We start from the raw sequence: 13,764 nt of genomic DNA, 5'->3' as shown, positions 1-13,764 counted from the left end.
GAACAAAAATGTATTGGCTCACAGTTGTGGAGATTGGGCACTGGCATCTGGTCAGGCTGTTGTGTCATTACGTGGCAGAAGCCAGAAAGAGGGCTAACCCACTTCCACAAGTCCTTTGAATTGAATAGCACCATTAATCCATTCATGAGGGCTCTGCCCTGCCATTAGGCCTCACCTTCTAACACTGGTGAATTGGAGATCAGATTTCAATATGAGTTTTGGAGAATATAAACATTCAAACTCTAGTACTCATGAAATGTGATTTTCTATTGATCATTTATTAACTATCAATGCGTAAAACTAAATCTCAGAATGTAGAAATATCTGAATGTGAATGCAGACTATACCAATCATGTAGAATTGGTTGATAGGTAGCCAGATCCATGACACATTGTAGCTTAACAGAAAAAATTGGTTTCTCTATAAAAATAGTGCCTTTCTTATGTTAATGTGCCCCTTTCTTTCTAATTTATCAGGTGAAATTTTATGAATTAAATCATTCAAAGTTTTTTCATATCTATTTTTCAGCTGAAATGACTGAAATACATTCAGGTAGGGATGTATAATAAAAGCAAAAATCCCCTGAGTTTTCATTCCAGCTCTGCCACCTAATTTTAATCTGACTCAGGCAGGACAGACAATATATGTAACCTAAACATTTGTACCCCCATAATAAGCTGAAATTAAAAAATATATATTTGTTTTGTTTTGTTTTGTTTTGTTTGTTTTTATTGTTTTTTTTTTGTCCCAGGCAAATCATGCACTGTTTCTGAGTTTCTTTGTATTCATTTATTCATCTGTGTTTATTAATTAGATAATTGTCAATGCCACATATAATATACTGGTAAAAGTAATTTTAAAAATATTGGAGAGAGGGTGGGGTAATCTTAAAGAATGCATTAGATATGTGCAGTAATGACTAAAAATACTATTTTTAGTAATGGCTATAGATGTAGGAAGTTTTCATTGTGAGAAAAATATTTCTTTTGACACCTGCAACAGTTTTTCCATACTCTGCAAAAAAAATAGAGTAACTTCAAAGTCAATAATAATGACTTAAATGTATAAAAAATGCTTTATTTCCCAGTTGTTATGCTGGTGGCTTTAAAGATTTCTTTACTAAATTCTCATCACAAGCCTAGGAGTTAAAAGTAACATAATGGTCATTACTTTAATAGATGAGAAACCTGAGATTTAACAGAGTTTGATAATACACAAGGCAAAATAGTTACCAAACACCAGAACCTGGATTCAGGATCTGAGAATATGACTACAGAGTTGATATTATTTAACTACGCCAAGAGCTATGATTTTGAAAATTCGAGTAATTCCATTAGAGACCTTAGAGGAGATATGGAAAAAGGTCATATTTTAGGCAAATAATACATTGAGAGGCCATCTCTCTTTGTTTCATAAAATACCGCAACTACAGTGACTTTTTAAATAATCTTTTAAATATTCTTCCTTCTTTTCAAATGAGAAACAATTATTTGATTACTGAGAAATACATAAACAATCTTACATTAACTATATGATTAAAGTTGCTTGGTCCTTCACCAATGGTTTTGACAGGATATACAATTTTCTCTTGATGTCCTCCAAGAAAAAATGCTTTTAAGGACTTTAATTAAAATAGCTGGAGATGGGGTAGGTCTAAGGTCAAGTATTGTTTTTGTTTTTGTTTTTCCTCCAATGTCATATTCTGTTCACTTCATAAAGGGTAGCTTTCCAACTTACTTTGTTTGGCTCACAAGGACATCTTTTTGTTAACAGCAGCATTCAAAAATGGAGAGAGTTCACATTAAAATATAAATTCCTCTCTTTTCTATAAACATTGGAATAGCTGCCAAATCTGGTTGTGAATCCCAGCGTGGCAAAGATCCATGGTTGCTGGGTAGCAGCTGCCACCTTTCGGCAGGCCACACACCTTGCAACGTTTCCAAACCATCTGGGGCCTGCTTCACTCATTTACATTCCCAGACTCATCTAAAAAAAGCATTTGAGTAGTTTGCAATCTCTTTAATACCACTATTTAATACTGTTTTTTTTTTCTTCTCAATACTCATTAGGGTCTAAATGCCCTGAATCCAAAGCAGAAAAAATTTTTTATTGCCAATAGGAAGGAGGATGGATTAATATGATTAATTTCCTCTGGATGCTTTGAAGTAAAGCATCAAAGAATCACTGTTTACCTCTTGAAATGCTCAGATTTGAAGCTAAAATAAAGAAAAACTGATTCAACTTTCATTCAAAGGCCAATTGAAGAGCATTGGAACTTTGTGCTTAAACAAAGACATGTCACCATTCATGTTAATCTTTTCTTGAAAGATATGTATTTAGCATTAATATTATTTACCCTCTGGCTTATATCAGTAAAAATGGTTTTCCTTTAATGTGATTTTTAATTGTAGATTTCTAATTAAAATACATTTGCACTATAAAAGAAGCTTTCATCCAAAGAAAAGAAATTTTGAAGCTATTTTAATCTACTCTAACTTGTACTTTCAGAAAAACTTTCTATATTATTGAATTACAGGTAGTTGCTATAAAATAACCTAGTCTATTCAATTCAGAAAAGGATCTTGCATGCTAGCCTTCTAATTATATATGCATTATCTGCAGTACCTAAAAACAATAAAAATAGATTATATTAAATTTGTGAAATTATAATGTATATCATTTAAAACTGTTTACATTTTTTAGAAACTTAGTATTTTGAGTGTTTATGTAGCTAAAAATTAAAAATGAGATATAGTTGTCCCGTCTCTATAATCCTTAGTTTGTTTTTCTCTCTCTCTCATTCTCACTCTTGCTCGCTCTCTGTCTTTATCTCTCTTGCTTTCTCCTTCTTTCACATGCACTCAACACACACACACACACACACACACACACACACACACACACGCAGAATTTCAAGGGCTTTTCCCTCTAAAGTCTGAAAGATAATACTTAAACGATATTTTGGAACCAAAAGAAAAATTAATGCTACGATGTCCTCTCCCACAGATAGTCTGTGGTATACTAGCCTATGTTGATGGTTAGAATGGGTAATATTTTAAAATTATATGTAAGACATCAAATTACCAAGAACGTCTACAATGCACATCCTCTGCTCTGGTTTGAATGTGTTCCCTCTAAAATTCAGATATTGCCAATGTGATAGTATTGGGATGCGGGGCCTTTGAGAGGTGCTCCTCCCTTTGTGAGTAGGATTAAGGCCTTTATTAAAAAAAAAAAAAGAGGCTTCTGGCAGCATTTAGCTAGCTTGCCCTTCTGCCTTCTCCAATATGAGGACACAACATTCTTCCCTTCAGATGATGCAGCAATAAGGCACTACCTTGGAAACAGAGCAGCCCTCATCAGACAACCAAACCTGTTGGTGCCTTGATCCTCCCAGCCTCCAGAATTCTGAGAATATAAATTTCTGTACTTTATAAATTATCCAGTCTTAGGTATTTTGTTATAGCAGCACAAACAAAGACATGGTCTGACTTAACAATTCACTTTACAGATACTACAATGAAAAATACTCAGTATAATTTAGATTACCTTTATGCATAGGGCCGGTCAACACAGTTCCTAATATTGAAGGCCTGCAAATGGAATTTCAAAATTAGGGGATAATAACTTTTCTTGTCTCACAAAATATATGATACTGATGCTAGTAAAATTATATTTATCTACATACTTATCTACATAATGTATAAAAACAAAGGACACCAAATATATTTAATTTAATGTAAAAAGACCAAAAGAGGGCCAGAATGTTCAAAACACAGGAATTGTGTGAGTGTGTGTGTGCATGCTGGTTTGTGTGAAAATTGGCAAGTTGAATCTAAAGACTATATGAAAACTCAAAGAGTCAAAACCAAAACAATCTTATTTAGAGGAAAAGTGGGAGGACTTACATTACTAGAAATCAATGCATATTATATCATCATACTTTAAAATAAAATTTTTGTTATAATCTATGTAATCTAGAATATTTTAATCCAATATATATCCTTTAAATATTTTTTGTTTTTTAAGCTTTTTGGTTTTCTTTATTTTATCCCATTTTGTTTCTATTATTTTCAATAATGACTTCCATATTGCATTGTGATCAGAAATAAAATTATAAAAAATAAATTCATACAAATGAACTAGCTGCTCAACTTGGACCCAAAGTTGTGCTCATGCTTTCTCTAGAGTCTCTCAGACCATGACAGAAATTTTAGAACTAATATTTTTGCAATTGCCTACTTCTGTCTCGGCCTTTCCCCCACAATTTCTCAACATTTTCCCTCCCTCTGCAATTTGTTACAATTGCTCTTTCCATGGCCCAATGTCTAAGACTGGCTGCTACAACAGAATACCATAGACTGGGAAGTTTAAACAGCATTTATTTCTCACAGTTCTGGAGCTGGAAAGTCCAACATCGAGGTGCCACTGGCAGATCTGGCATCTGGTGAGAGAACTCTTCCTGGTTTGCAGATGGCTGTGCTGCAACTACTCCAACTTTCTACTATGAAATTAACTACTGCCTTGGCATGTAGCACCATAGATTAGTTTACTCTTGTTTTGATTTTGTATAAATGGAATTGTACAGTTAATTTCATGTTACTTATTTTGTTCAGTATTATCTTTCTGGGATTCATCATGTACCTCTGTAGATATTTATTTATTTTAATTACTGTATATTATTTTATATCACTGTGCAAATATATGATAATATTTATCAATTCTAATTTAGATGAGAATTTAGGATAATTCCATATATTGTCTGCTAATAACACAACAAGACATTAAGGAAGTAAATTGAAGTAGATACAAAGAAATGGAAAGAATTTGATGTTCATGGATTAGAAGAATTAATATTATTTAAATTACTATACTACCCAAAGCAATCTACAGATTCAGTGCAATCTCTATTAAAATACCAATGTTATTCTTCACAGAAATAGAAAAAAACATCCTAGAGTTTATAAGGAGCCAGAAAAGATCCCAACTAGCCAAAGCAATCTGAGAAAAGAGAACAAATCTGGAGGCCCTAATACCTGGGTTCAAAATTTACTACAAAGAGATAGTAACCAAAACAGGATGGTATGGATATAAAAACAGACACATAGATTGAACCGAATAGAGAACCCAGAAATAAATCTATGTATTTACAGCCAATTGATTTCCAACAAAGTCACCAAGAACATACACTGGGGAAAGGACACACTTTAATAAATGGCACTGGGAAAACTGAATATCAATATTCAAAAAATGAAATTAGACCTCTATATCTCATCATACACAAAAATCAGCTAAAAATAAATTAAAGACTTAAATATAAGACCCAAAACTATAAAACTTCTAGAAGAAAACATAGCAGAAATACTTCAGGACATTTCTCTAGGCAAAGATTTTTTAGGTAAGAATATAAGGGCACAATTGTGGATTGTGCTGAAATGAACACATAAGTCTTTTTGATATAATGATTTCTTTTCCTCTGGATAGACATCCAATAGTGGGATTGCTGGATTGAATAGTAGATCTACTTTTATCTCTTTGAGGAATCTCCATAGTGTTTTCCATAGATGTTGTACTGATTTTCGTTGCCAACAACAGTGTATAAGCATTCCCTGTTCACCACATCCATGCCAATATCTACTGTTTTTGACTTTTTAATATTGGCCATTCTGTCAGGGGTAAGGTGGTATCTTAACGTAGTTTCAATTGGCATTTCCTTGATGATCAGTGATGTTGAGTATTTGTTTACATGTTTGTAGCAATTTGTATATCTTCTTTTGAAAAAAGTTTCTACTGATATCATTTGCTCATTTTTAATTTTTAATTTTTTTTTTATTTCTTGATCATTTGTTTGAGTCCTTTTGGCTATTAGTCCTTTGTTGTTTGTATAGTTTGTGATTATATTTTCTCCCCTTCTGTAGCTACTAAAACGCTGCTTGTATTTGAAGGCAGGGAAATGAGCCTCAGCCTCTGTGCAGAACCCAGGCGTGGTGAATGTATTACTCTTGGTGGTGTGCGGTGTGCCCCTGCTGCAAGCTTCAACCTAGCTGTCTCACAGCTCACCCAGGCCAAAAGCCTGTGCTTGGGAGCTGAGGTGCCTGTGTCCACAGTATTGGGTGGTTGGAGGAGGAAAGGGTCCTATCTCCACATCTCTTCCCAGACTCCAGTGCTGTTTCTCTCTGGGCTGGTGACACTCCCCCTGCAGATTCCTCTCTGCACTCACATCTCCACTGGGAGGAGTGCAGACAGCTTCAGATAGTGAGCCAGGGGCTCTCTGGTGCAGGAGAGTGCGTGTTCCATCTCCCTCTATCCTAAAAAGCATCTACAGCACTTTCCAGTCCCCTTGGGGCAGACTTCCCTACAGGTTAGAACTCTAGAAATACTGCTGCTCTCTTGTATCTCCTTGTTTCTTTGAGGTTGTCACAGCCCAAGTGGGTTCTGGGGGATTTTCATGTGGAATCCAGTGACAAGCAGGGAGACTTGAGCGGCTGTAACTTCCCTGGCAGCATAGAGGCACACAGTGTGTACACAGGCAATATGGTGCCTGTCATCTCAGCTCAGATGTGTTGTGTGGGAATGTGACCACACATGAGCCTGCAGCCTGGTGCTCTGTTCCCAAGAAACTCTCAGTTTGCTGATGGCAGCAGCTTCTGAATTCATCAGGGTAGAAGTGCTCTCCTACACATTGGGAGCTGGCCAACTGTCACAGATGAGAGGAAAAGTAAACATTCCCACCTACCCTTTCTGCAAGACTCCAAATCCCTCAAGGGTCAGTCTCTGGAAAAATTTTGCTGCTTTTTTTTCTGCTCCACAACTTCTTCCTGTGGGATCGCTAGTAAGGATAGGTTCTGGTGCCTTTCCCTCCCTATTTCATCTGGCCTATGCTTTTTCACCTGAAACTTTTTCTTCTTTTTGGGACAATCTGGTGACCAATGTCTCTAGTTGGCCATTCTGCCCCCTCTGCTTCTTGATGAGTTAATAATTATTTTGATATACTACCCCCATTCCAATTACTGCATGGTTTATCTCCTAATTAGACCCTCACTGAAAGAGCAGCATGATTTAGAGAATAAGACAAGTTAAATGAATCCAGCTGACAAAATATAAGGGCTACATAGTTGGGTCAACTGCAACTTGAAAATCATCTGCAGATAAGAACTTTTTCATTTGAGAAAGAAGAGGGATAAAAAACATGACAATGGACTAATGACTAATCTTCAGAAGGAAGAGAAAAAAATATCTCTGACCTTACTTATTATACAAATCATTGCAATGGTAAACATAAAGGCAGTTTGGAAAACTATATGACATATTTGATAGGTTGGTCCTACATGAAAAAAATTAGAAATCTATAAAATTAGAACTAACAGAAGCAAAAGTTAACCAAGATGGAATTAGGATAAAATGGTTGAAGTGTCATTCAAGTTTCAGGAGTCATAGACCACCATATACTTGACACTTTCGCAGTGGAACCTCCCATGCATTTTCAGGGTAACTAATACCTTCTGAGATCTTCCCTGTTTATGACATGCCAGCGGCCCTGACTGGGAAATGCTCCCCACCATTTTCCATGGCCAATCCTCCAAGCTACAGATTGACCAATCCTGCTGCCCTTGCCCTGTAGAGAATAAAACCTGCCTCTTCATGTGGGATATAATATCCAAGTTAATAATTATAATCTGAAAGCCATTTTAAGAAATCTATCAAAAAATGAAATTTATGGTTGAAAATACATCTACAAGTTTATCAAGTCTCAAAAATAAAAAAGAAAGAAGAGGAGGAGTCAGTTCTCAAAGAAACAATTTCACTTGTACTGTTGGCCTTTAAACAATACAGGTTTGAACTTCGTGGGCTCACTCTTATGTGGACTTTTTTTTCCTTAGAAAATACACCAAGTGTACCTGCCTTTCTTGTGTCCCCTTTTACCTCCTCCAACTCTTCTGCCTCTGCCACTTATGAGACAGAAAGACCAACCTCTCCTCTTTCTCCTCAGCCTTCTCAAAATGAAGACAACAGGATAAAGAACTTTATGACAATCTATTTCCATTTAGTGAATAGTAAATAAATTTTGTCTTCCTCATGATTTTATTAATAACATTTTCTTTTCTATAGCTTACTTTGTTGTAAGAATACAATGTATAATAAATACAACATACAAAATACATGCTACTCAACTATTTATGTTATCATTAAGCCTTCCAGTCATGAGTAGGCTATCAGTAGTTACGTTTGGGGAAGTCAGCTGTGCATAGGAGAGACACTCCTAACCCCAGCATTGTTCAAGGGTCAACTGTAATTCAAATTTTCAAAATTCATGTGTATGTTTACGTTCTATGTTCTATGTCTATGTTCTAAATCAGTAAAATAGTCAATTCTGGTTCATTTTATTTATAAAATCTCTTCTTCAGAATGGTGAAATAATAAATTAATTTAATTGTGCCCTACTGCAATTTCAAGATTTTCTTTGTAAATTCTTTAAAGGAGAACTCAAATATAAAAATTCCATGGATATCTATTAAACAAGAAAGTTTTCTGACCCAAAATACCTTCTGTGCTATATACTAGTGCATTGCCATACATATTGTTTATTTACACTTTCATATATACAGCATTATAAAATGATTCTGGCTTTCATATTTCCCTTCTATTATTTTAGTTTCACCTCTCTTTTCCTTAACTGACTGGAATTCTGAATACTATGTAAATTTTATTTTAAAGTTATTTAAAAGTAATTTAGAAAAAAAATCTATCAATGCATCTCCCACTCTAAATTGTACAAAGATCTTTTTTCTTTCTTTATTCACTTCTAAGAAACAATAATAATGTTTAAAATCTTCCTTTCAAATTCACTCCTTTTATAAATTCAAGCCCACATCCAAAATGAACCTAGATGGAGGTTAACTTCACATTTCAAACAGATATTCTTTTCTGCATGAGTTTTTTTCTCTATATAGATTTAGAATTAATACCCATGAACACACACGCACCCACACACATGCACACACACATATATATATATCAATATTCTTATTCAACAAAATATTCATAAAAAACCTGCCACTCAACTAGATGGCAGTTTTTATAAGTCACTTCTTTCTTCTTTTGACAGTCTATTTATCCTACTATATAAAAACCTCGAAGGAAGGCTTGTGGTAAATGATAGTGTATTTCACAGGTCATGTAATTTGCAATTTGTCATTCTTCATGTTGCAGGAAATGGTACATGGTGTCAACAACACATAAGCAATATATTAACCTTTTTACTGCCTTTCAGCACGAATATATTTTTCTTTTTAATTTTGATGAGAGTCAAGGAAAACTGTAAAATTGTTGGCCAATTATAAATTACATAACAGAAGATATGTATTAAGCTTTATATAATGTTATTTTTCTGTGATGTCTCTAATTGATACATCTCATTTGCTTGGTGAAGGTGTCCTATAAACTTCTAGATAGAAATATCCTTTTCATCATTCATTTATTCATGCATTCATTTAAATATTCACCAATTGTGTTAACAGACTAATATCAAATTTCTAATGAATTAAAGAATCATTTAACAAAGATAATTATGAAACAGTTTCTGTCCTTATCTATATAATGGAAATGCAACAGAATCCAATGACAACCATGTATTATTAAATGTGAGCATTTGTGTTTTATGCATATGTGTGACACTCCTCTATTATCATGTATGTAGTACTGACAGAGGAAGATTTCTACATCAATTATATTAATATATTTCTCACATAGAGAAAGAAGTGGAGGTAGCAGCTACTTCCTTGGGTGCTATGGCCAGAAATATACCCAAGCTTAACCAACAAAACAGTCATTTTTTCAATGTGGCCTCTCACTGTGGATTACTAGACCAAAGAGAGTGAAAGACTTTTTGGTTATTGGGTCATCACAGTGGATGCAGTAGTAATAGCAGTGGTACCTGTAGCTGTGGCAGCTCTGATGATTGTCCTGGCAGAGGTACTACTGGTGATGTCTTGAGTAGACTAAACCTGTTTTGTGTCCTTAGCTATAATTTCTGATATGTAGTATCCATTTACATGTGCCTTGTGATTATTCTGAGATTTTGATCTCCCATTAATTCTATGAGGCTTTCATTGCTATCTGTTTCTAATGAACCCTTACCCCCTTAAAAACAAAACAAACAAACAAACAAAAAAACTAGGATCAGAAAGATCATATAAAATGACCTTGGTAGCCTAAAATAAAACTTACTAGACAATAGTTTATGAACTAAAAGAGTAAAATTATAGTTAAAGCAATAGAATTCCCTTCATATGGAGATAGCACAACATTACTGATATGCTTTAGTTTCATGTTTTCACTTGTTCTTTTTTTCTTTAGCCTTGGTTTTCTTTCATTTATTATAACATGTAAACTGCTCAGGATACATCTTGGTAAATGGTAAACATGCAGTCAGTGTGGGCTATTTTATAATGTATTAAGAATAGAAGCTTTGCACAGTGGCAGTATCGTAGCCAATGAGGTTTACCCAAGGCTCAATTATTGCTAATTGAAAACTTTCCCCAATACCCTGCCATGACAGCTTGTAATATAGTTGGCATTGGCAATTTTTGACGGTCCCTACGGGGACTGAATTAAAAAAAAAAAAAAAGGAATAGAGCCTACAGGTTATGAGCCCAGTTTATTGATCTACACTAATTGTGTTCATAAACTAGCTCTTCCATTTACACAGCTATGTGACTTTGGAAAAGTTACTTAACATCTCTGTGCTTGAGTTTCCTTACAGATAAAATGAGGCCAACAATAATATCATTCAGTACTGAAATAGATAATTCATGTAATATTTTTAGAAGAATTATGATGGTTAATTTTATGTGTTGACTTGCCCAGGCCCTCAGATGCCCAGATATCTTGTTAAACATTATTTCTGGGTGTGCCTGTAAGGGCTTTTCCAGAAGAGATTAACTTTTGAATCACTAGACTGAGTAAAGAAAATTGTCCTCCCCAATGTGGGTGGGCATTATGCAATTCATTGATGGCCTAAATAGAACAAAAAGGCAGAGGTAGTGAGAATTTTCTCTCTCTGGCTGACTGCTTAAGCTAGGACATTGGTTATCTCTTGCCTTAAGACTAAGATTCACACCATTAGTGCTCCTGCTTCTCAATTCTTCAGATCTAGCCTGGAAATTACACGACTGGCTCTCCAGTTCCCAGGCTTTGGACTTGGACTAGAAATTATAACATTGATTATTCTTTCTCTGGTCTTTGGACATAGACTGGAACTATATCACCAGCTTTCTTGTGTCTCCATCTTACATATGACAGAATGTGAGACTTCTTAATCTCCATAGTCATAAGAAATCTCTCTCTCTCTCTCTCTCTCTCTCTCTCTCTGTCTCTCTGTCTCTCTCTCTCTCTCTCTCTCTCTCTATATATATATATATATATATATATATATACATATATATATATATATGTGTACAAAGTTGTTTATAGGTATGTGTGGGTGATTAGTTCCAGGACCTTCCATGCATACCAAGATCTTCGGATGCTCAAGTTCCTGGTATAAAATGGTATAGTATTTGCATATGACTAGTACATCCTCCTGTATACTATAAACCATCTCTAGATTACTTATAACTAATACAATATAAATGTTATGCAAATGGTTGCTATAATGTACTGTTTAGGGAATAACGGCATGAAAAAAAGTCTGTATATGTTCAGTGCAGACTCAATTTTTTTTTACAAATATTTTTGATCCATAGTTGGTTGAATCCACAGATATGGAGGGCTGACTATATATATGGTGGTGATTTATTAGGGGAGTTAGATCATGGGATTATAGAGGCTATCTGGAACCTGAAGAACCAGGAAAACTGGTAATGTGGCTCAGTTTAAGTTCAAAGGTCTGAGGACCAGGGCAGCCAACATAGTAAATCTTAGTCTGAAGGCAAATCTCAAGAAGCTGGGAAGCTGCTGGTGCAAGCTCTGGCATCAGAAGGCCAAAGAATCTAACCTGGAGTTCTTACTTCCAAAGGCAGAAGAAGGTTGTCCCAGCTATATATGAGGGAGAGAATTCACCTTTCCTCTCCCTTTTTGTTCTATTCAGGTCCTCAGCCAATTAAATAATGCCCACCCACATTGGGTGAGGGTGGATCTTCCATAGTCAGTCTACTTATTCAAATACCAATCTCTTCCCGAAACACCCTCACAGATATATCCAGAAATAATGCTTTACAATCTACCCGAGTATCCTTTAATCCAGTCAAGTCGACACCTGAAAGTCACCATCATATGATTCTATTTTCTGTGCTAAAGAAAGCACTGATAATTTATGGCATGATTTGGCAATAGAGATATGCAAAATATCTCCTTTGGGTACCCTAATCACCACTTATAAGAAGCAAGGCGCTTGGTAAGCGCATATGTAATACTTTCATACATGTTTTTTAGAAAATTAATGAATTTAATGAGCTTGACTGGTTACTCCTAACATCACTGGACAAAGTGGTAAAGAAAAAAAAATGATGAACTCAGAGATTTGAATTCTCACCTTAACTGGCACATAAAAGACCTAAAAGCTCCTATGTGTGCTTTCAAGGAGACTCTTATCTAGTCACAGGGCTAGGATTGCTGAAAATCAAATGCAGAATCTTGTTTTGTGACTTACTGAATTACAATGCAAGTTGAACTCTCGGCCTCACAGAATGTGTACGATTAAAGTGGGAGCATTAACTGAGAAAGAATGGGATCCTGTCAGTTGTGATGGAGACATGAGGGAAGGAAGACCCTAATAGAGCTGAGGAAATGGAACTTCTAAAAGATGATGATGAGTCCTTTTTACCAGTGGAAGAGGCCTCCTCACTCTCAGAGGCATCACTCTCTCCACGCCATCTGAGGAGATTAACCCTTCATTGCCTGAGAAAACTGTAATGGGCTCCCCATGAGGCAGTTGTCATGCAAGATGTTTATTTTCTTCAGGACTCACTCCCATCAACCTTCTTTGTTTCTACACATATAACTAGATTCAAGTCCCAGCAGGCCCTTAAACATAAGGTACAAAGTGAACTCACGAGGAGGTATGCTACACTCCAAAAGAATTACCATCTGTGGACTTACAGAATACCTTATCCACCCTCATGGAAATTCTACATAGCATTGCTTCTGATTAAGGAACTGATTTCACAACAAAAGAAGTATGAAAATGGGCCTGTGCTTGTGTAACTGGTCTTGCCATGCCCCCCAACATCCTGATGTAGTTGGCTAGATAGAAGGGTGGAATGGCTTTTTGGAAAATCAGTTACAGTTTCAGCCAGGTGGCCATACCACAGCATGAGCTGAAAGATAGGTCTTCTCCCCTTGGACTGGAACTTATAACATCAGCACTCCTCGTTCATAGGATTGGGAATGGAAATTATAACACTGAGTTTCCTGGGTCTCCAGCAGATCATAGATATATATGACAGATTGTGGAATGTCTCAGCCTCCATAATAATATCAGTCCATGCCTCATAATAAGTATCTTTACATATTAATATATAAATATACATATACATATTTCCTGTTGATCTATTAGTTCCGTTTCTCTGGAAAATTCTGACTAGTACAACAATTTTGACATATAAAAAGCACACATTGCTTGTTATTTATTTCTGGTTTCATAAAATGTTTATCCACTTTTTCTAAAAAAAAAGATTAAAATATAATGATTACATAATATACATGCAATGTCTCTCATTAATAATAGAAAACATTCAGAGTTTTTCATGACTTCTTTGAATAAAG

General features: G+C 35.3%; 1 non-coding gene across 1 annotated transcript; it reads left to right on the top strand.

The window, feature by feature from the left end:
• Positions 1–10,464: 10,464 nt before the first annotated feature.
• Positions 10,465–10,605, top strand: LOC123648670. The gene has a single exon (XR_006738698.1). It is a non-coding gene; the product is annotated as a U4 spliceosomal RNA (small nuclear RNA).
• The last annotated feature ends 3,159 nt before the right edge of the window (positions 10,606–13,764 follow it).

Source organism: Lemur catta, chromosome 12 (genome assembly GCF_020740605.2).
Source record: "Lemur catta isolate mLemCat1 chromosome 12, mLemCat1.pri, whole genome shotgun sequence".
In the NCBI taxonomy this organism is placed as follows: domain Eukaryota; kingdom Metazoa; phylum Chordata; class Mammalia; order Primates; family Lemuridae; genus Lemur; species Lemur catta.
The sequence above is the reverse complement of the archived record's forward strand: the minus strand, read 5'-3'. Positions and strand labels throughout refer to the sequence as shown.